The sequence below is a fragment of the Schistocerca piceifrons genome, chromosome X, assembly GCF_021461385.2.
Source record: "Schistocerca piceifrons isolate TAMUIC-IGC-003096 chromosome X, iqSchPice1.1, whole genome shotgun sequence".
In the NCBI taxonomy this organism is placed as follows: domain Eukaryota; kingdom Metazoa; phylum Arthropoda; class Insecta; order Orthoptera; family Acrididae; genus Schistocerca; species Schistocerca piceifrons.
In genome coordinates, this window is record NC_060149.1 from 309,749,621 (window position 1) to 309,773,070 (window position 23,450).

Genomic DNA, 23,450 nt, shown 5'->3' on the forward strand with positions numbered 1-23,450 from the left:
TTTTGGATTCACTAGTTAGGTCTTCTCTTGATCGTCTTGCAGTTCAGTGGCATGATGGTCACTGAGTGGCTATAAATGAGTTTGATCCTTTTAGTGGATCAGTACATCCTAGGGTTTTACTTTCAAATTCATTGACTGCTTCTCACATTTCTTCTATTAAACTTATTTTGGATTTGTACTGATTTTTTGTCAATGAGGCTTTGATTTCATTTTAACCTGTAACAAATCTTTGCTTTTTCAATGAGCTACTGACAAATGGCAGGTCTTTCCCATCCCTCACAATTATGCTCACTATAGGCACATTTATGTTTATAACATAATGTGGAATAGTCTAGAATTTTATCCATTAACACTCCAGATCTTTATCTTCAGAGCTGAATGTTTAATGTTGACTGCTCAGATAATTTACAATCTGATTTCTGTTCCTTCTAATGTGTGTAGTAGATGCTTTAACAGCTTCTGCCTGTAAAATAATGAAGCACTTACATTAGGATACAAAATATGGACATCAAAATGATAAGTAAATTACAATTGTTAGACTACTGTAAGAAGCTTTAGAAAGAGAGTGAAGCAAATGGAAACTTAAAGGAACAAGTTGTAACACCTGATTATTTAGTGACAACACTCCATGTTGATAAGCAAATTCAAAAAGTGATTTTTTAATTAAATATAATTGACAAGAGCTATAACTCAACAATCTCTCCCCAAATACCAAAAGTCATAGCTTCTGATTGCTGATACCCGGTCCCAAGAAAAATTGTAGTAAATGACCAGCAGAGGAAGGAATTCAGCTACTTAGTAAATACCATCTCCTTCACAGTTATATTATTGGGAACATATGCAGATTACTGAACAAAAAGGAGAGGAAAGAAGCTCTAATAAAGTTCTATGAATTCATGGCAATATCATCTGTACTTTATGGCAGAGGTGTGCAATAGTTTTGGCTCAGGGGCCACTTTGTATGAACAGAGGTAAGCAGAAGACTGCACCTTTTAGAATGATAACATGCATTAGTTAAATTTGCACTTCAAACATGGTATAAATTGTTACATAAAAATTCTGACTGTCTTGGTGGGCAAAAAAAAAACTATTAGTGGGCGGCCTGCGGGTCACTATTTGCCCACACCTGCTTAATGGCAATCAGACATGGGCAATAACAGCTGTAATTGAACAAAGGATACAAACTGCAGTAATGAGGTAAGTAGGGCAGCTGGCTATAGTGTGTCTGATATGGTAAGGAATACAACAGTTGGACAAGAATTTATATAAACAAGTCAAAGAGTATAAAAAGTGGAAGAAACATGTCTCAAGAATGAATGAAAACAGAATGTGTAAAATCATAGTAAATTATTGCCCAACAGGGAAAATATCAATAGTTAGACCAAGAAATAGCTGGAGAGTTCAAATAAAACTAACCACAGATGAAGAAGGCACTGAACAAGAGGATATAACAAATCCTGACACTTGAAGAAAGAAGAAGAAGAAATTTATGAGCAGATTCCCTTTTATTAGTGTGTTTAGTTACCAGGAGATTTGAGGTGTGTGCCCTTCATGAGTCAGTTCTCTAGTCTGCTCAAAGGAATTTTCATAAATGATACTTGGAACAATCTCACATGAATCCTTGTCTCTGAAACTTGAGCTAGGTGACTGTTGGTCAGTAGCTAACAAGTTGAAATCTCCCCATACTACCAAAACGTAATCAGGAAACTCGTGCACAATATTCTTTGATACCAGTTTAAAGCTATTGGATTTCCAGCTTGGTGATATCACTGAAATGACATGATATTTTGATGTGTGTCAATCCCATTATCTTCTGGGGAAGTGTTGAAACGGTGTGACCAGGAATCAAACCCGGGTCTCTTGTTTAATAGGCAGGTACTAAGCCACTTTGGCACAGCAGTTCACCCAACTGCACGGATTACCCTGGCACACCCCCCTCCTCAATCCAAATTCTCATTGCCACCCCACTATACTTTAAATTGCGCCTTACACACGAACAGTATTGCTGAGGCTCTCCATGTTCTGGAATAGCACCTCCAGAACATGGAGAGCCTCGGCAATTCTGTTCATGTGTAATGGGGAATTTAAAGTATACTGGAGCAGAACTGAGAATCTGGATTGAGGAGGGAGGCATGCCAGGATAATCTTTGCAGTTGAGGGAACTGCTGTGCCAAGGTGGCTTAGTGACCAGCCTAGTACACAGGAGACCCATGTTCGATTCCCAGCCTTGGTACAAATTTTCACTCACCGGTTCAGTCTGTACACATGAAATCGTATCTGTATGAGACCAGTAAAGTCTCTAAAGTTCTGTAATTCCATTTGTAAAGTGTCAGGGTTGTCTTTATATTGAAATTGCCAGGGGACAATCTGTCCCTCCCAAGGCCACAGGATGGCTATGACTGAATTGAGGGGTGGGGGTGGGGAAGGGAGGGATTATTCTTGAGTCCCACTGTGGTCAGTTTGGCTCCTCCTTGCATGACATGTGGATGTGCCTCTGCTAGAGGCACTTGCAACATTTTATAGCCAGTAATAGGTCCCAAGCAGAGCTCAGTGGGCAGATTTTGTGTCTGTTCATGAGACTGTCAATGAGGAGATGGATTTTTATCAAAGAAATATATGATTTCCCATTTCAGTATTAAATCCAGATTTTTCGCTTGTTGTAGCATGATCATTTTGCAGTGTGTTAATAAACATTTCAATAGCCTTCAAATGGTATTTAAAATGCGTATGTAACACAGTGGCTATCAGGATTTAAATTTTTCAGCTTTTGTAGTAACTTTAAATTATTGTACATCATTTTTGATCATTCAAGTGAATCTTTCTTGTGACCTCTACTCTTCACACATCCGGTGTAACTTGTTGAATTTTCTGTCGATCACTCAGAAATTGCTGTACATGTCTCAATACTGTGAGATGCCAATTTAAAGGCACATTTAAATTAGCATCCAAATGAAACCTTCTGTCTTTTACTATCAGGCTTAACATTCATTTGACTGTGTGCCCCAATATAATTCTCAGTCTCAGATATACCAGCAGTTTATGTAAATGTGTCTACACCAGATTGAGCTCTGTGAACTGCAGCAACGTAGTGTATGATTACTTTGATGTCACTGATATAACTGGAGACTGGAACAATTTGATCACAATTGCAATGTAATTAACAATAGTTTAAAACAACACAATGATCAAACAGTTGCATTAACCAAATACTACGGTTAAATAGAGAACATCAAGCATATAACCTTAAGTCTCAGTCAATTCTTTCATTTTGTTATTTATCATCTACCAAAACACAAGAAGCAATAACAGTTATTGAAAACGTACAAAAAGGGAAAATCGGAAGCAAATAAGCACATTTTATATGATCAGATTAGAATCACATGGTTATTTATATCTGATGGTATAAATAATATAAACATGGATTTTTTTACTTTTACAGCACAAATATATTATTTTTTCTGCTTTTGACCTCATATAGAATAATCAGGACATATTTTAAGAAACAGCATGAAAATAAACTCTGATGCCAGCTCACATCTAAAGAAAAATGCCCTTATATGTGCCCAGTTGCTCATGTCATTGAGAAGACAGATGGCCAATGTCACAGCTGTCATTGTTGCTGATGGTGACATGGGTTCAGTGAGGCTGTGCAGTTCTGAGTAAATAATCAAGCACAGATGCTCTAGGTGTCCCTTGTAGATCTTCATGGTCTTTGGTGTAAAATACCTAACAAAACAACACAAACACAGATAATATTATGCTCCTGGGAAATCAATGTTTGCCCATCTATTTGGTTTGCTCACTGAGTAGTGGTCCACCTAGTGATGGGACAACAGACTGTTTTTAGCAACTGTTTGGCCAAATTTTTTTTTTCCCCATTCAGTCAGTTTTTTCAGTCAAATCAAACAACCGAATGAAACTAACCTCTGTGACCATGTAAGCTGTATGAATGTTTTCACTCTCTTTCTGGGTTTGAGTGGTTTCACTTAGTGTCAGACAGCCAACTGACACAACTCTCTGACAGCTACGTTAGTTTTATGAATATTTTCACTCAGTCTTCAAGTTTGAGTGATATCATTACACAATTTTTCAGTTATATATGAACCATGACATGTTGCCGACTTTTTTTTTTAGAGACAGATAACATATTTTATTTTGTGGAGAGGTGAATAAAAAGTATATTTCTAAAAATGAAGTATTTTCAAAATTTATGTGTATTTACTTAAATATGACTTTTTAACTTCACATTAGAAACAGAAACTAACAACACACTACACTTTCTAGATCTCACCATACAAAAAACAAACAACACACACAACTTCACAATATTCAGGAAACCGACAACCACAAGCACCACCATTCACAACCACCCATTGACACATAAGCATGCAAACTTCAGATTCATGCGCCACAGATTAAACAGAACACCCATGAACAAACAGAACTACACACAAGAACTTACTTACTTACTCACTGGTCATACCGGACTCGAGAGTCCATTACCGCAGCAACGTATTTTTGCCATCTGTCCCTGTCTTGGGCTATTTCCTTCCATTCACCTTCAATACCTAGGCTCCTCAAATCAGCCTTCACATTGTCCTCCCATCTATGCCTCGGTCTCCCCACAGGACGTTTTCCTTCTAGCTGCCCTACCAGTACTCTGCACGCTGCCCTGCCCTCATCCATTCGAGCTACGTGACCCGCCCATCGCAGCCTACGTGATTTAATAATACTGATTATGTCAGGGCTTGAATAGAGTTCGTGAACCTCTTCGTTATGCAGTTTTCGCCACTCTCCGCTAATGTCATCCCTTTTTGCTCCAAAAATTTTCCTCAAAATTTTGTTTTCAAATACTCGAAACGGCTTTTCATTTTGCACAGTGAAAGACCAAGTCTCACACCCATACAGCATAACTGGTAGAATAATAGTTTTGTATATTCTAATCTTTAAATTCCTAGACAATATCCGTGATGAAAGTGATCTATTCAGTGAGAAGTAGCACGCATTTCCCGCCCGTAATCTCTTCTTCAGTTCGGATTCAATCTCATTTCTCGAAGTGATGTCCACGCCTAGATACTTAAATGTGTTAACTTTTTCAAACTGCATGTCTCCAACTCTTAACATTTCCTGATCTACTGCTGTTGGCATTCTAGTAGTAACCAGGTATTTAGTTTTGTCTTTACTTATCCTTAGACCTACATCTTCACTAGCCTTGTTTAACGCATTCGCATTTGCTGTTACAGATTCTTTCCTATCGCTAATGATGTTTAGATAATCTGCATACCCTAATATCTTAATATTTCCATTTAACTCCACACCCTCTGAATTATCTGCTGCCATTCATACAATATATTCTAGGACTAAATTAAAAAGTAGCGGAGACAGGGCATCTCCCTGCTTAAGTCCGTTCTTTATTACAAATTCTTCTGACTTCAATTTCCCCATGTTTACTCTACCTTTTGTGTTTTTCAAGCTCGCTTCTATAAGTCTAACATACTTCTTTGGTATTCCAAGTTCCAAAAGAATTTGTTACAATTTTGACTGATATACTGAATCATATGCTTTTGTAAAATCTATGAAAAGATTATGAACTGGTTTATTGTATTCCCATTTCTTTTCCAAAATTTGACGCAGGGTGAATATTTGGTCTATAGTTGATCTGTTCCTCCGAAAGCCGGCTTGGTAATCCCCCACAATTTCATCTGCATATGGTGTAAGGCTGCTTAGCAGAATATTCGAGAAAATTTTGGAACATACTGGTAATAGCGATATCCCTCTATAATTACTACAATCCATTTTGCTACCTTTCTTAAAAATTGGGATCAGAATCGACTCCTGCCACTCTTCAGGTATCATCTCTGAGTTCCATACTTTAGTTAGCACTTTGTGAACTACTTCCACCAATTTCTGTCCCCCATTTTTAACTAATTCTGCAGTTATGCAATCTGAGCCTGGTGCTTTATGGTTTTTCAATTTGTTGATTGCATCTCTTACTTCCTTTAACGTTGGCTCAGGTATCTGGGGTTCTGCTGTATGTATTTCGTATGCCTGCTCATTTCCTGCTTCCTGGTGTACATTTAATAGATGCTCAAAATACGCCCTCCATTTACTTAATATAGCACTGGGGTCTGTCAGTGTTCCCCCAGCATCCCCTTGAAGTGCATTTGTCCTAGCCTTGAAGCCCTTCCTATACCCATTTATGTCCAGGTAAAGTTCCCTAATGTTTTTTGTTTTACTGTTTGTTTCCATTTTTGTAGCTTGATTGTTCAAATAATCCCTCTTCTTTACCCGTAGCCTAAGACCAACTTCCGTTCTCAAGTTCAAGAACTCCTCTCGTTTTCTGTCTCCCATTCTATCCCAGTCTAATCGCGCTTTTCTCCTTTCCTCTATCAATTTCTTGCATTCCTCATCAAACCACGGTTTCCTCCTGTTCTTCTTAATTGTACCTATTGTGACCTTCGCTGCCTCTTTGATATTATTCCTCACAGTGATCCACTGTTTATTTACATCCTCGTCTTGATCTTCGTGTGTCCTGAGAGCATCAAACCTATTTGTAATTTCTATCATGTACCTTCTTCAAAAGTTTTCATCATTTAGCTTGTCAGTGTCGAACCTAACAAGTTCTGCATTGTGACACCTTGATGTTGCTGTAGATAGCCGTTGGTGAACTTTGGCAACTACAAGAAAATGATCAGAATCGCAGTCTGCTCCCCTGAAAGTCCTAACATTTTCTATACTAGTGTGCCATCTCCGATCTACAAGAACATGATGAATTTGGTTTCGGGTGTGTCCATCAGGAGAGACCCAAGTTGCTTTATGAATGTCCTTCCTCTTGAAATATGTGCTCTCAACAATCATGTCTTTTGAAACAGCAAAATTAACCACCCTTGTGCCATTATCATTCGAAATGTTATGCAAACTTTCTTTCCCAATTGTAGGCCGGAATGCTTCCTCCTTCCTTATCTTCGCATTAAAATCACCTATGATTAATTTTGTATCATACGAGGAGAACTCATCCCACAGTTGATCTAGTTCTTCATAAAAGCTGTCTTTAACAACCTCGTCAGTGTCCTCCGTTGGTGCATGTACATTAATTACTACTAGTCTATTCCACCTGCTGGACAACACTATAACTGATAGTTGGTCACTAATGAACCTTATATCTCTGATTGAGTGAAGCACTTTTCCCTGTATTGCGAAACCTGTTCCAAAACTGTGAGCTTCCGCACCTCTACAGAAAAATGTATAGTTACCCCTCTTTATGCTACCCTCCCCCTGCCACCAAGTTTCTTGAATAGCTGTAATGTCTACATCATATCTATCTAATTCGTCTAATAATGTCTGGAATCTTCCTGGCTGTTCAAACTTTTAACGTTTCATGTTCCCAACCTGAAAGTTCATTTTGGCCTGAATCTCTTCGAAGTAGGTTCCGCCCGGAGATCCGAATGGGAACCTAGTTTACCTCCGGAATATTTTACTTCAAAGAGACCCATGGCCATTAATGTTGCTGATTCTTGATGAATAGATTTGCTAGGAAGAGAAGAAGAAACAGGGATGGTTCATCACGCCATCGCCTGCATGAACACAAGAACTAAACACAAAAAAACAAATAGCAGTAGAAAATGATTACACTACCGATATGGTAGGCAAGTTAAACCAAAAACATGCAAACAGTACAAAAATGAACCCACCACACACACACAAATCCTTACCCAGCACAGAACAACACAAAACACAAACAATGACCACACACAAGCCACAAAAGAGCAACACCACACACACAAAACAAAATGGCACATACTCACCTACAATAACAAGATCGTTCACAGAATAGGCAACATATTAAAGAAACAGGGACTCCAAATAGGATACAGGATGGAGAACACAAGACAGAAAAAGACCAGAACACAAGAAACACTCCTGGATAAATTTAACAGGTCAGGAATATATGAACTCACATGCAACACTTGCCAGTCAGTATACATAGGACAAACATGCAGAAACTTCAAAACAAGATATTCAGAACATCTCAGAGCTTTAAAAAGCAACAGCTCCCATAGCACATTTGCTGACCACCTTGTAGCCAACAACCACCACCCAACCACAATAGAAACAGACTTAGAATACTAAAACCCAGCCACAGCCTATACAGCAAACTGACCATTGAGGAAAACTTCCATATAAAGAAGGCAATAGTGGAAGGAAAACAGGTCTTAAACGAATACACTACACTCTGCAAGGGCACTCTATTTAACACATTAAAAGGAACTTTAATAAATACACTAAAATCTGCAAAGACGCACCATTTGCACACAAATAGGAATACCATATAAAAGACAACAAGCACAGCTAAGAAACACACACAAAGATAAAAATGTAAATAAAATTCAAATTTGGCGCCAAACTCTCTGGTAAACAAATGAACACTGACTGGGCAGGGACACACAACAAATCACAATCACAGTGTTCTGGTGTAGTGAAAAGCGTTTTACTACGTAATTTGTGGAAAATACTTGCTAGAGTTACGTATGCATCACAACATCTGAGCATGATGCGGAGAATGGAAGTGCTTGTCTCACGAAAACGTAAGTAAATACGAAAATAGGCGCGAAAAACTAAATTACACTCTAGAATATAGGTTAACTCTCAGCAAAAAACTTTCTCATCAACATCGTTTGGTTGCAGATGACAAGCTACCTGTAATAATTAAGGGTCTAGTGCAGCAGGGGATACAACCCGTCGGCTTTGGACAATGACGTCACAAGTCGCCAGATAGCAGTTTACGATTTTCGCTTTTGCTGTTATGTTTCAGTTTCGTTTTTTTACTGATTGCTTAATAAAGTGGATCTGTTTATTCTATCTCGTGAGATTTTTTTTTAAAAAAGCCAAAAAACACTTATCAGCCACTGAAGGGAGCTACAACACTAAGAAGAATCGCTTCTCGATTGGCGACTTGTGACGTCAATGTCCAAAGCCGACGGGTTGTATCCCCTGCTACACTAGTCCCATAATTAACACAAGAGTGGTCCAGTAAATTCATGCTCACCAAATGTAAAGGTATTTACAAAAAGAAACGATCTGTTGTTTGAACTAAAAATGCACTTAATTTTATAATCATGTAACAAAAATGTTCACATTGCAGAATAAATAAAAACGAAAACCCACAGATGATGGCACAGTGGTGCCGAAACATGTTTGGGTACTGAGAAAAACGGTGTTTTGCGTAACAGGCGGACCTCAAATCCCAAAAATGTTAACTGCAAACACGGCCAATACAAGGAGCTGCAAATCAAAGATGGATATGACTTTTTCATTCTACTTTCAATCAATTGGGACTTTTTAAAAGAGCTTAGTAATTGGTACTACATTATAAATCTATGTTTAAATAAATTAACAATTACTTTTCTGTTTAAATTTATTGAAGCTCTTCTCCTTTTCCTGTTGATTTACACCCACCACCGATAATTCTATTTTGGTAATGCTGAGGTGACATGAGGACAAATCATATAAGATACATTTTTTTAATTGTTTAGTGATTTACTCACTTGCTTTTAAACCATATACTGTAACTTATTGGAATTATTTTCTTAGCAAGAAAAATGTGTCATCATTAATTAATTTTCTTTGAATTTTTTTAGTTAATATAGTTTCATAATATGAATCATCCTTGCAAACACTGTATGTCACACTTTGGGACACTCCACTTGTCACCCAGTATTATCCTGGTCTTGAATGTATGAATCAGCTTCTTCGCCAAGGCCATGACTTCCTAAAATCATGGACTGCAGTGTGATCCATTCTGTGTGAGATTTTGCCAGCCACACCTAGAATAGCTTTTCGTCACCTGGTCTCCGCAATATCCTTGTCAGACCCTATGCTCCTTCTGCACTCATCTCCCTACCCTGTGGCTCCTACTCCTGTGACTGTCCCCACTGCAGGATTTGCCCTATGCACCCTCCTACCACCACCTATTCCCACCATGTAACTGGCAAAAATATACTATCACAGGGCGAGCCACCTGTGAAACAACACATGTCATATACCAGATGTTGTTTAAACACTCTTCAGCCTTACTCAGTGGCATGACTACTACCCAGTTATCAGTCAGGATGAATAGACACAGGCAGAGGGTGTATACAGGCAACAAACAATATCCTGTTGCAGAGTGTGCTGTACAACATGACAGTCGTGATCTCTGTGCCTGTTGCACCACACAGGTAGCAGTTTCTCAGAAGTCCACAGGTGGGAACTAGCAGTACATGTCCTTGGTTGTCGCAACCCACCTGGCCTTAATTTACATTAATTCCTTCCATCTCAGCATTTCTTTCCTTTAACTCGTCCTTTCTTCACTCCATTTTAGTTTTCTACATCTTCCATTTTCTGGCTTGTTTATTTTTTGCTGTCCTGCCTGCCACCTCTGTTACATACAATGCACTTAGCTCTTCACTTTTGTTAAGGCATGCATGATGTTTTCGTAGTAACCTCTGTCTTGTGTATTACCCTGTCTTCCATCTTTAAGCTCCCAGATTTTCAAATCTTGCCCGTTACAGTCCCCAACAATCAGTGTTTCTTTCTCATCATGTCCTGTAAGTCTACCCTGACCCGAGGTTCTGGGTGACTTTTCTGAACTATACCCATTTCCCTACATCTCTGCAGTCCTTTTCCTTCACCCCTCTTCCTTCCTCTTCAACTCTTCTGCCAGAAAATGGAGCCACTGGCCCCGAAAGCTTGTAAAAGTTAAATCCTGTGTGTGTGTGTGTGAGGCAATAACAGAGTTCAGTCAACTGTAATAACCGACTCATAGAGGGATGATCAACAAAAATATAATAAGTCGTCTGGGTAAGAATTTTAACAAGGAAAGCCTGGAAACCTAGATGGAGATGTATCGGGCTTAATGCTTTCACCAGACAAATATGAGGTCACAAGCATTAAGAAATGAGTAATGACTAAATCATGAAAGGATTGCCAGCAAAAAAGTCATCTTGGTAACAATTTTAACAATTACAGTCTGGAAATCTAGGCAGAGATGTACAGTGCTTGAAACTTTAGCGATGTCAGTATGAGGTGACGAGCATTAAGAAACCAATAATTTCAAGCTGGCTGGTTGTAAATTGTGGGTAAAAATGTGACATGATCACGTACCATCTATAAGCAAACAACCACAACACAGTATAAAGCTGCCACCAGTTGACGAGCAGGATGGAGTTGATTCAAGAGTTCCTGACAGCAGATGAGTCTTGGGTGACCATCAACTGACAGCAGAGAATTATGCAAGGGAAATACGTGTATTCAATTAAGCTTGTCCCCTAAGAAAGACTTGCATTCTTGCCTGTACATACCTGTGGGTAGTTTGTCTATCATGGCTTACTTGTAGCTATGACTATTGTCATTTACAGTGTGATGTATGCAGGACCTGAGGGTTCAATTTGAGCAATAAGAAACTGGCTCCCTTTCATGATTCTAGTCTAAGTGATAGGGCAGGCAGGCTCTTTGTTCTAGTAATTTGAGTGTCTAGTAAGCCTCATCTATGTTCTCCACTCATTAAAATTGTGACCCAGTGACTGTGCTCTTCAGCATGTTCACGTAAGCTCAGGAAGAAGCAATAAAATCAGACCAAGGTACCAAACCAGAAGCTCATTTCTTCATTTGTACCTCCCTAGCCTTATACCCGAGTTTGTATGCTGTCTCCAACCATAGAGACCTGATAAACCTCAGCTAAACCCTGAACCCTGTTGTCAACTTATTCCTTTGCATGAAGCCTCTAGTGTACCAAAGCATTGGTGGATCTGAAAAATCCCACACCACTTGCTGTCTAACTGAGGGATTCATGTATGTATGTTGCAACCTCCATCAGGGTACAACACAATAATAATGCTTTAACAATGGCAAATTGATTGAATGTGTCTGCTCAGACTGAATATGCTGGTCTGCATTGACGGTTTTCATTTGGTTGCTCCCACATACTGGTTTCACTCAAAAGACTGAATGTTTAGTCCAATCAATTCGTAAAGCTACAACCGACTGATTAAATTGTTTTCATTTGTTTGCTCACATAGAGTAGTTTTGCTCAAAATAATGAATGAATATTTCTGCTGACACGTGAAACTACAACCAAATTAGATGACTGTTTTCCAGTAACCAACTGAATCAATTGTTTTTTCATTTGGTTGTTCCTGTCACTAGGTCTTCCAATGCTGCAGTAGTCCAATGTGGTCTGACTACACAAATAAATAAAGTTTATAAAATTTCACTTTTGTTTATAAACTACTCTTTATAGCACAGTCACACCAGTATGTAGTCACACATACTACAAGCATTACTCTGAGACAGCAAGAGTCTCAATTAGTTTTTTTGACATTTAGCTGGATGGAATGGTTTGTCCTCTTCTATCTTGTCAGCAAGTGATGCATTCTTACTAATGTGCCATGCTGTCTCATACAATCGGTGCTTTAATTACTATCAAGAAATTTCTAACTCCATGAATCATGATTTACCAGTCTACGCGAGTCGACCGAAGCGTCCGATCCCACCCGTCGGCTTTGACCTGTGATGTAAGGCTGTTGTTGTGTATGACGTCACGATGGCGCGGAATTTAGTTAGTGAGAGTGGCGTGTTTGTAGGTGTTGTTTTGATGCGATCGGTGGTGCTCTCTGGTGGTGTGTTAGGTGATGTTTCTGGTTTAGTTTGCGAGTGTGGCATCGTGTGAATTTTGGTAAATTGCTTTTTTATGTCTTTGGTAGGTATGGATATGACTGACAGGGTCAACAGTTTTTGGTTGTCAGCTACGATGGGGGACAGTGCGTTGTCTCTAATAAAATTTCTTCAACTATTCGGATTTTTGGATGAAGTCGTGAAGTGTTCGGTATGCTATGAAGAAATGAGGCTTACTTAAAGTTCCGGCGTCTCGGACTAGGGACGGCTGTATGTGGAGATGTTGTAAGGATAACAGGTCAAGGGAAGTGTTCGATCCCAATGTGTGGCTGGGAATGTTGGTTTTGGTATCAGGAGATGTTTTTGAGCTAGATAGGTCAAGGAAAGTGTTAGGTCGTAATTTATGAGATCGGGAGCTGCTGTTGAGCTATATAGGTCAAGGGAAGTGTCCGATTCCAGATAATATTGTGTTTAGTGGTATTTGGGGAGTTTTGTGATGTTGGTTTTTTTCCTCGTTTTGTGTGGTTTTGTATGGGGGTGGGTGTCTAAATTTGTTTATATTTAGTTTGTCCCCACCCAGAAATCCCCTATTTCCCGCGCCTGTCCCGTTAGTGTCAGACTTTTTGTGGAACGTGTGTATGTTTGCTTTTCGATGTATTTTCGTCCTCATAATGTGTACGTAACTACTTTATATGCGCCATATTGGAATCGTGGTTTATGGTCGTTTCCGCCATATTTGTGACGTCATGGGTCAAAGCAGACGGGCGGGATCAGATGCTTCCATATTTCCGTCTGCGCTTCTTCCTTCAGACCTCCTCTCATGTCTACTGAATTGCTTACTTTCTGTTGAACATCCCAGCTGCGTACTTGAGGTTTCCTACATTTTTAAAATGTTTTGCAGATGCATACTGCATTTTAGACTCTTTGCTGATGTGATTACTGCCATCTGAATTTTTACAGAATTCTTTCTTATGTTTTCGTCTTCATACTTTCTGTTTCTTCCCCAGACATTATCCTTCTTTATGGTCATCAATGGGATGTTAAAACCTAATCTTCATTTCTTTTTTCTTATTTATATCATCTCCTTGTTTTGCATTAGCCTTCCTTCTCCTTGAGTGACAGGGAACAATTACTACTATTTCGATCTCCCATTCATTCTTTTGCATTTTATTCTATTCTGCCTGTAAGCAACCAGTCTTAGTACTTGCACTTTTTCCCTTCATATTAATTTTGTGTGTCATCTGTTTGTGCCTGTTTCTTCTGTGCTTGTATTACGACAAACTGTTCTAGCTCAGTGACCATATTGTCTTGACATGCAGCTTCAAGTAAATATAGTATATTCCTACATAAATATAGAAGAGAACGTAGCTTACTTGTTTTAACTGTCCAAGTAATTAACAGTGTAAAGTAGAGATAGCGGTTTTAATTGGATAGTTGTTTTATATTGTAAGGCAGAAGATAAAAGAGGTAAAACTTACCCATCAAATATAAAGTGCACATGAAAAGGAATTATAAGGTACAGTCTTCCACATTGAATTCAGCAATACAGAGTGTTCTGGATTGAGTAGTAAAATGTGTACATGTACTAACAAAAAATGTATCCATTGAAAGAACTCTGTCTTCTCCAATAAAATGTTGAGCAAAGTAAAACTGTGCAAATTCCTCCACTATCACATGAATGATATAAAACAGTGTGTTCCCATCTAGAAATAAACAGTCAACTATGAAAGAGCTTAAAATTGTAGAAAGGTACTTCAAAGAGACCAGGGCATAAATTGTCCAATTGCAGAATTGAGGTTTTACCATATGCTGAACACAGTTCAATAAATACAAGTTGAATGGCTTTAGAGGTTTCCCAGAAATCTCTTAAGAGTTCTGCAAATTCCTCCCCCAACTGCAACAGGTTCCTAAGCACAAAGTAAATGGGAGAATGATACCTAGACTACATTAATAAGATTGTTCCAGTGTTACCGTTGAACACGAACAGGATCGAGATCCATATGGAAGGAGCGAGGATACAAATGCAGGTAAAATCTCCTTGCATTTGTCTGAAAGAGATGTATTGCAACACTCCTGTGGAGAGTGTTTACACCATCCACAAAAAAGGATGAACTTACTTACAAGAGAGCTGTTAAAGGGTTAATAGCTTTACTTTTCTTGTTCTTCTTCTTCTTTTCCCTTTTCCCATTTCTTCTACAGGGTCAGTATTTATAAGTGTTTGAGCAATGTTAGTGGTAAGTGTTGGCCAGATGCCCTTCCAAATGCCCCCCCCCCCCCCCCCCTCACCACCAAGATAGAATTGGTGTACCCCACCTACCACCTGCATCTAGATTTATGTTCAAGTGTAAGAATGTTTGCTAAAAGTTTGCATAGCATGTAGCTGAGGCAGAATGTGCATACCAGACCAGCATTTACCTCGTTGGATGTGGGAAACAGTCTAAAAACCACATCCTGTCTGGCCAACTCAGCAGCCCTCATCATTAATCCGATGTGGGAAACAGTCTAAAAACCACATCCTGTCTGGCCAACTCAGCAGCCCTCATCATTAATCCACAAGTCAGATTAAATCTGGATCAAGCTCACCACCTCACATCCCAGAAGGGCTGCTTTAATATGCTCAGCTACCTGGTTAGGTAATACCTTTATTAATAAAGTGATGAACATCATGTCTTACTTGTTCTCCTCATCACAGATTTGCAAACAATTTCACTCATTATACATGTTTATGAGAAGGTAACAGTATGCTCACTGTAGCTTCCTATAAGTTGTTCTGTGGATTGGCCCTATGAAAGTATATGTCCTCTTCCCTTTTTGTCATCAGCAGGTCATATCAGACTTATGTTTATTTTCATACGACAGGGTGATTATAATTAAAGTTCCAGGTTCAAAATGCCATAAAAAAAGAATAGCTACTCAGAACGATGTCAAATTTGAATGGAATCTTATCAAAGAAATGGGAAATTGTTGTGACTCACTGATCTTTCAAAGTGCCACCGCGCAGTTACGCGCGTCCTCTACATGTGGTGCTGTCTGCCAGCCATGCAGCAGCAGCGCCACCTAAGCGGCCAACCAGCCAGCGACCACTAGATTTGGACTCAGTTATGATTTGACTGTTAAAGTTTACACACGTCTTACTCTGTTTACTTGATCTGTGACTTTCATGTATTGCGTCTTCCTTGAAATATATTTGTTCAACTTGAAGTTATTACAATTGGTGATGAGGTAGTGATTTTTCTTTTCCATCGTTGATCCACATGTTTCCATGGCTACTTTAGAGCAACTATTGCTAGGTCTTATAGAACAGCAAACGCTTCTCACAAATGCGATTCGTGATTTCGTCGCGGCATCAAATGCAGGGCGTCTCTCGCCGTTGTCTCTACCTACTTTTCCTCCTTACGACGAGACGGCGGCAGACTGGTCTGATTACGAAAAACGTCTTTGACAGCACTTCTTGGCATTTCATGTCGCGGACGAACAAACTTGTAAGTACCTGTTCCTTTAATGGATTTCACTTCAAATGTATCGGTTGTTGTCGCAATCGGCTCCTTTGAAAGATCCTGCGTCTTTGTCCTTTGCTGAAATGTGCTCACTTCTGTCCGCCTATTTTCAAAAGCATACGCATGTGGTAGCCTCTCGTGTTGCCTTTTATTGTTGTCAAAAACAACCAAATCAATCCTATCGCACTTGGGTTGCTGAACTTCACGGCCTCAGTAGAAAGTGTCAATTTGTTACTGAAGTTCACAAAGAGTCCTACGCCGATTCCATGGTACGGGATGCTATTATCCGATCGGCGCCCGACATAGAAGTTTGGCAACGTGCCTTCAGTTGGCAAATCTGACTCTAGATGAAGTCCTATCCATCGCTCAGTCTTTTGAAATTCCTCGCATTGCTGGAGTGCAAATAGAGGCCTGGGGTGACGTCGGGGGAATACAACCTCTGTGCACTGTTGACGAAGCGTGTGGCGTGTCCCCGCCGGCCGACGTGGCCGCAGTACACTCCCAAGCGCAGCCTCGGCCTAACCGTAAACAAACCTCTAAGAAACTACAGCAAAACCCACGGCAACTTCCTTCATGTCCGTGGTGTTTTACGAAACATTCACGAGAAGATTGTCCACAATGTTGGGCCGTGTGTCACAAATGCAAAAAAAGGGGGTCATGTGTCATCCGTTTGCAAATCCGACCGCATATATGATGTTCATGAACATGACACTGATTCTGATTCTGTGTTGTCTGTCAGTTGTACTTCTTCCCTTTCAGGGAAGTTATTCCTCACTGTCCAAATACTTGGTCAAGATGTTCGCATGCAGGTGGATACTGGTTCTGCTGCCACTATCATCAATTCTCAGACGTATCTTCAGTTGGGTTCTCCAATCCTGTCACCTGTCACTAGGCAATTACGGACTTACAATAAACAGAAGATTTCTCTCTTGGGACAATTTGATGCTGAGGTATCTTACATATCTGTCGTTCGCACTGTTCCCATATTTGTGGTCGACCATAGTAACGCGGAGAATCTTTTTGGTTTCGATGCCTTTCGTGTCTTTGGGTTCTCCATAGATGACTCTGTCAATATCATCTCTGATGCTATTCCTTATTCTCAACTGGATTCCTTGTTGACGACATTGTCGTCCCTTTTTTGTCCTGGGTTAGGCCATGCAAACGACTTTGAAGCTCATATCACTCTCAAACTCACTGCTCGGCCTAAGTTTTTTCGGGCTTGACCCATTCCTGTGGCCCTTCGTGATCAGGTCAAACGGGAGCTGGATTGTCTCACTGCTTCAGGGGTCTTGCTTCCTGTCACTTCCAGTGAGTGGTCCTCTCCTGTCATTTTCGTTGCTAAGCCAAATGGTGATATTCGTCTCTGTGGCGATTTCAAAGCCACTGTAAATGCTCAATGCCTTTATCGACACTTACCCTATGCCTCGACCTGAAGAATTGTTCACTAAACTTGCTGGAGGCCAGTATTTTTCTAAACTTGACCGGTCAGAAGCTTATCATCAACTTCCTCTCGACGCTGCTTCCCGGCAGTTTCTGGTCCTTAACACGCCTTTCGGCCTCTTATCAATACCAACGATTGCCATTCGGGGTTGCCAGCGCCCCTGCTTTCTTTCAGCGATTCTTGGAACAATTATTGCTCACTATCCCTGGGTGTATAAATTACCAGGACGACATTGTTGTCACTGGCTCCACCACTGACGAACATCTTCAAAATCTCCGCACACTTTTTCATGTCTTACAGACAGCCGGTCTTAAGTGTAATCGTCAGAAATCAAAATTTTTTCAGGCATCTATCACGTACTTGGGGTTTCAACTCTCTTGGGATGGTATTCATCCGCTTCAGCAAACTGTCAATGCGATCGATGCTCTTCCTTGCCCTACATCTGTTAAGGAACTGCAGGCCTTCTTGGGGAAAATAGCATACTATCACAGGTTTTCACCATCTGCTGCTTCGGTGGCTCAGCCGTTGCATCTCCTGTTGCATCTTTCAAAGTGCCGCCACGCAGTTACGCATGTCCTCTGCATGCGGCACTGTCTGCCAGCCATGCAGCAGCAGCGCCACCTAAGCGGCCAACCAGCCAGCGACCGCTAGATTTGGACTCAGTTATGATTTGACTGTTAAAGTGTACACACGTCTTACTCTGTTTACTTGATCTGTGACTTTCATGTATTGCGTCTTCCTTGAAATATATTTGTTCAACTTGAAGTTATTACAGAAATGTGATGGAAACAATAAAAATTTATGAAAATTTTCCCACTATATGGTGCTGAAAATGTCATAACGTAAATGGATTCAGCTACAAATTACAGAAGAATTGCAATATGATAACTATGGCGTGAGTTCCACATTAAACCAACTGTACTGTGCAATGTGTATCACTGCTCTCAAGTGTGACATTTGACAGTAAAACAGTGGAAGTGGTCAAAAGACATCTGTCATATTTTTTCCTTCATTGTCGTATCAGATTTATTTACTTCATTAACAAAATCAAATGAATTTTCCTAATTTTTTCTCCTCTTTGCAGTCATGTATTAGGATTTGCAGAATATTTATATTTTTTTCAACATTTCATTCGATATACCTAGAATGGCGGAAGGGGTCAATTCGAACCCACTGTAATTTCCTTTTTTAATGTATGTAGATCATCCAACAATGGAGTGGCAACAGTCAGCAGTCATGCTGCGCATTTGCCTCTCAGTATTGCAATTTGGCACATGGAAATTCCAGTCAACCATAGTTTATATCTTTTTTGTCCACAAAGCACGTTTTCGAACATGTGTCATCAGCGTAGACTTTCTGATGAAAAAGTGTTACATCTCTTATTTATTTATTTCTTACTTCATTGATCCAACTGTAACAAACTCATGAGGGTATAGAGTGTGTCAGTAAACAATATATACATAGGTAGTATTAAAGCAGTCAATCATACTAAAGTAATATTCCATGTTTGCATTACACATATGTGGTTAGAATGACAGATTACAGCAAACATTAGACACAGTAAGTGGAAAACAAAGAAAATTATGAAGTTGAATTGGAAATTGACTTCACTGACGAAGATGATGATTATGTACATGACACAAGTTTAGATGAAGACACTGTGAATAAGGAGTGATTAGCAGAAGAGGATTCATATGCTGATCTATGTCAATCATCACTTCTTTCATTACAGCAGGCACAGCTGTACATGTCTGCAAAGATAACTGCTAGCAATGGAACCATGTGAGGGGTCGTGTTATAACTTCAAGTTGAACAAATATATTTCAAGGACGACACAATACATGAAAGTCACAGCTCAAGTAAACAGAGTAAGACGTGTGTCACTTTAACAGTCAAATCATAAACTGAGTCCGAGTCTAGTGGCCGCTGGCTGGCTGGCCGCTTAGGTGGCACTGCTGCTGCATGGCTGGCAGACAGCACCGTGTGTAGAGGAGGCGCGTAACTGCACGGTGGCACTTTGAAAGATCGGCGAGTCACAACACTTTCACCCCTTCGAAGTTTTTGCACAGGTCTTGATGGAGGTGGCCTGTAGATTGCTAACGTACATAGGTGTTGTTTGACCGGCCGTAAATTCTTGAGGAGGAGGCTTCCCTTACGGACGGAAGTGTCCCCGATGATAACGGGTCGAGATGACAGGAGACGTGGGGGTCGAATCTGCTGGGGCCCCGTGCACCAATCTGCCCATTGCGGCAAGTCCGGTTGTTATAACAGGAGACATGGGTGATGTGTCCGCGTCCGTGGAAGAAGGAGGCGAGTAGCGTTGCTCCGACAGATGATGGTCATCTGGTTCCTGCATGGGCACATCTCCTGTTGGCGTCAGTTCTTGTGCTGGCACCGATATGATGGTGAGAGGACTGCGTTGTGAGCAGTGAGAGATTCCAGGATCCCGAGCGTCAGGTAGAGCCGAAGGTGGTGCAGTGGCATCCGGAACAGGCGTCGTCGGCACACGAGGCTGAAGCTGGTCCGAATGACGCACTGCAACACCCGTGTCTGTTTGGATTTCATACAGGCATCGGCCACGGTGTCGTAAGATGCAGCCAGGACTCCATTTTGGCCGCCTGCCATATCCCCGTACCCATACAAGGTAGCTGGCGGTGAACCGGTCAAGCAAAGGCACCCGCAGACGTGAAGTGGAAGACCGCAGAAGATGAAGTAGCGTGCAGGGCTGTCGGCCGTGTAAGAGCTCAGCCGGGCTGTGGTCGCCCATGGGGGTGAAACGGTAAGAAGCCAGAAATTGGAGAAGGGCATCATCAGCAGCAGAAGAAGTCAGGAGTTTCCTCATCTGAGCTTTAAATGTGCGAACAGTCGTTCAGCCTCACTGTTTAACTGTGGATGGAACGGAGGGGCCGTGACATGCATGACGCCATGACAGGCACAAAAATCCGAAAAATCGGAAGAGGCAAATTGTGGACCATTATCAGTGACAAGAGTAGAGGGTAGGCCTTCCAAAGAGAAAATGCGAGCTAGGGCATTGGTGGTTGCTGCGGTGGTAGGCGACGTGCAACGGACAATGAAAGGAAAGTTAGAGTAGGTGTACCTAAAAAAGGTCCCGCAAAGTCAGCATGAATACGCTCCTAGGGCTTCTCAGGCGAAGGCCACAGTGACAAAGATGACTTCAGGGTGGCAGCCTGTGACTCACAAGGGCCGCAGGCAGCGACCATGTGTGCAATTTCAGAGTCGATGCTGGGCCAGTACACATGACGGCGCGCCAGAAATTTTCTGTGAGAGACACCCCAGTGCCCTTGGTGAAGGAGGCGCAAGACCGAAGCACGCAAAGACGCAGGTACCACAACTCACGGAGAAGCATTTTCGGTGGAAAGGAGGATAACACCATCCCTAGCCGTGAGGCGGTAACGCAAAGTGTAGTAGTTCCGCAAGATCAGAAGTCTTAGCGGATGGACGATCTGGCCAACCCTTCTGAATACAGCGTAAAACCCGGGAGAGGGTAAGGTCAGAACCCGTAGCAGCCGCCAGCCGGTCCCCAGTGATGGGGAATCCATCCACAACCCGCTGCTTGGCAACATTCAGGTGGAAACACAAAAGTTCGTCCCTATCAAATGCCAGATCAGGACCCATGGGAAGGCGAGACAGTGCATCAGCATTCGCATGTTGAGCCGTCGACCGGAAATGAATCTCATAATTACAACGAGACAAGTAAAGAGCCTAACGCTGGAGGCGGTGTGCAGCCTTGTCGGGAAGTGATGTTGATGGATGAAACAAGGAAACAAGTGGTTTGTAATCCGTAACAAGATGAAATTTGGATCCATAGAGAAAAACACCAACCTTATGAAGAGCATAAATAATGGCCAAAGCTTCTTTTTCAATTTGAGAATACTTTTGTTGGGCATCCGTGAGCATTTTGGAGGCATAAGCAATGGGTTGTTCAGAACCGTCAGAAAAACAGTGCGCAAGGACTGCACCATCCCCGTATTGAGAGGCGTCCGTGGCAAGAGGAGACGTTGGCCGGGTCGATAAGTCATAGCATAGTCTTCAATTTCTGGGAAGCCGCATTGCATGGCGAGGACCAGTGAAAAGGCATGTTTTTATGCAACAGGCAATGCAACGGCTGAGCCACCGAAGCAGCAGATGGTGAAAACCTGTGATAGTATGCTATTTTCCCCAAGAAGGCCTGCAGTTCCTTAACAGATGTAGGACGAGGAAGGGCATCGATCGCAGCGACAGTTTGCTGAAGCGGATGAATACCATCCCGAGAGAGTTGAAACCCCAAGTACGTGATAGATGCCTGAAAAAATTTTGATTTCTGAAGATTACACTTAAGGCCGGCTGTCTGTAAGACATGAAAAAGTGTGCGGAGATTTTGAAGATGTTCGTCAGTGGTGGAGCCAGTGACAACAATGTCGTCCTGGTAATTTATACACCCAAGGATAGTGAGCAATAATTGTTCCAAGAATCACTGAAAGAAAGCAGGGGCGCTGGCAACCCCGAATGGCAATCGTTGGTATTGATAGAGGCCGAAAGGCGTGTTAAGGACCAGAAACTGCTGGGAAGCAGCGTCGAGAGGAAGTTGATGATAAGCTTCTGACCGGTCAAGTTTAGAAAAATACTGGCCTCCAGCAAGTTTAGTGAACAATTCTTCAGGTCGAGGCATAGGGTAAGTGTCGATAAGGCGTTGAGCATTTACAGTGGCTTTGAAATTGCCACAGAGACGAAAGTACCAGTTACTGTGAAACTACATTACTTTTTACCAACAGTAGGAAGCGCAGTTTTTTGCTTCATTCAGAAATTGTTCCCTAATGCCACTATGAGTAAACTTTCCTATGATCAGGTTGTAGATTCTCTAACTATTATGACCAACAAGTGAATGTAGTGGCAGCTAGGTACCATTCTTTCATTACAAGAAAAGGTCAGAAAAAACTTATCGTCAGTGTGTAACAGATTTGATGGGTATGACGAAGAAATGCAAATTCAAATGTGCTTGTGGTGCTTTATATTCTGATGTTATGTTATGTGATGCGATCGTGTACAATGTAACTGATGTCAGACTTAGAGAACAGATTTTGAAACAGTCATATCTGTAGTGATGTAACAAGACTGTTACGCCACTTGAGGTAGCCGAAAGAAAGGCACGCGTACACACACGCCGACGGGCGTCAAGTCTGTAACAGGATAACTATTGAATGGTAGCAAGAAAAGTACGTAGCTGCTTTATACTTAACTTTAATGATGCCTTGTGATACATCTCTCTTGACTATACAAATGCGACTCGTAAGATACATGCACTGTTACAATTGGCGCCTTGCTAGGTCGTAGCCATGGACTTAGCAGAAGGCTATTCTAACTGTCTCTCGACAAATGAGAGGAAGGCTTCGTCCGTATTGTCGCTAGCAATGTCGTCCGTACAACTGGGGCGAGTGCTCTATCGTATATCGAGACCTGCCTTGTGGTGGCGCTAGGTCTGCGATCACACAGTGGGGACACGCGGGTCCGACATGTACTAAATGGACCGCGGCCGATTTAAGCTACCACCTAGCAAGTGTGGTGTCTGGCGGTGACACCACATTCCTCCCCCGCAAATCGGCGAACGGTCGTGAGATAAGGCTTCCGCCCGCCGTGGGGAGGACCCCATGTTGACGTATGCGATGAGGTGGGGAGCCTAACAACAGGCGAGGCTGTGCCACCCGCACCCGGCCATTCGGTCCGAGGGGAGCTAGGAAACGCCTGAAAACCTAGTCCAGGGTGCACGTCAACATGCGGGGTATGCGCCCGTAATGAGACAGGAGGGGCCGAAGGGTCGACCTCCATTGCGTCGGGGTAGCCGACGCGCGATGACGCCATGTCGT

At 41.6% G+C, this 23,450-nt stretch overlaps 1 long non-coding RNA gene across 2 annotated transcripts in view; it reads left to right on the forward strand.

Annotated features, from left to right (window-relative positions):
• The first annotated feature begins 8,436 nt into the window (after nucleotides 1–8,436).
• LOC124723100 overlaps nucleotides 8,437–23,450 on the forward strand; it is a 29,263-nt gene continuing 14,249 nt past the window's right edge. The window contains exon 1 of one of the 2 annotated variants that reach the window (XR_007006506.1): nucleotides 8,437–8,585. This is a non-coding gene — a long non-coding RNA (uncharacterized LOC124723100). Of the gene's footprint in view, nucleotides 8,586–9,007; nucleotides 9,058–23,450 lie in introns of those variants that run through there. The other variant, XR_007006507.1, reaches the window with a different exon arrangement.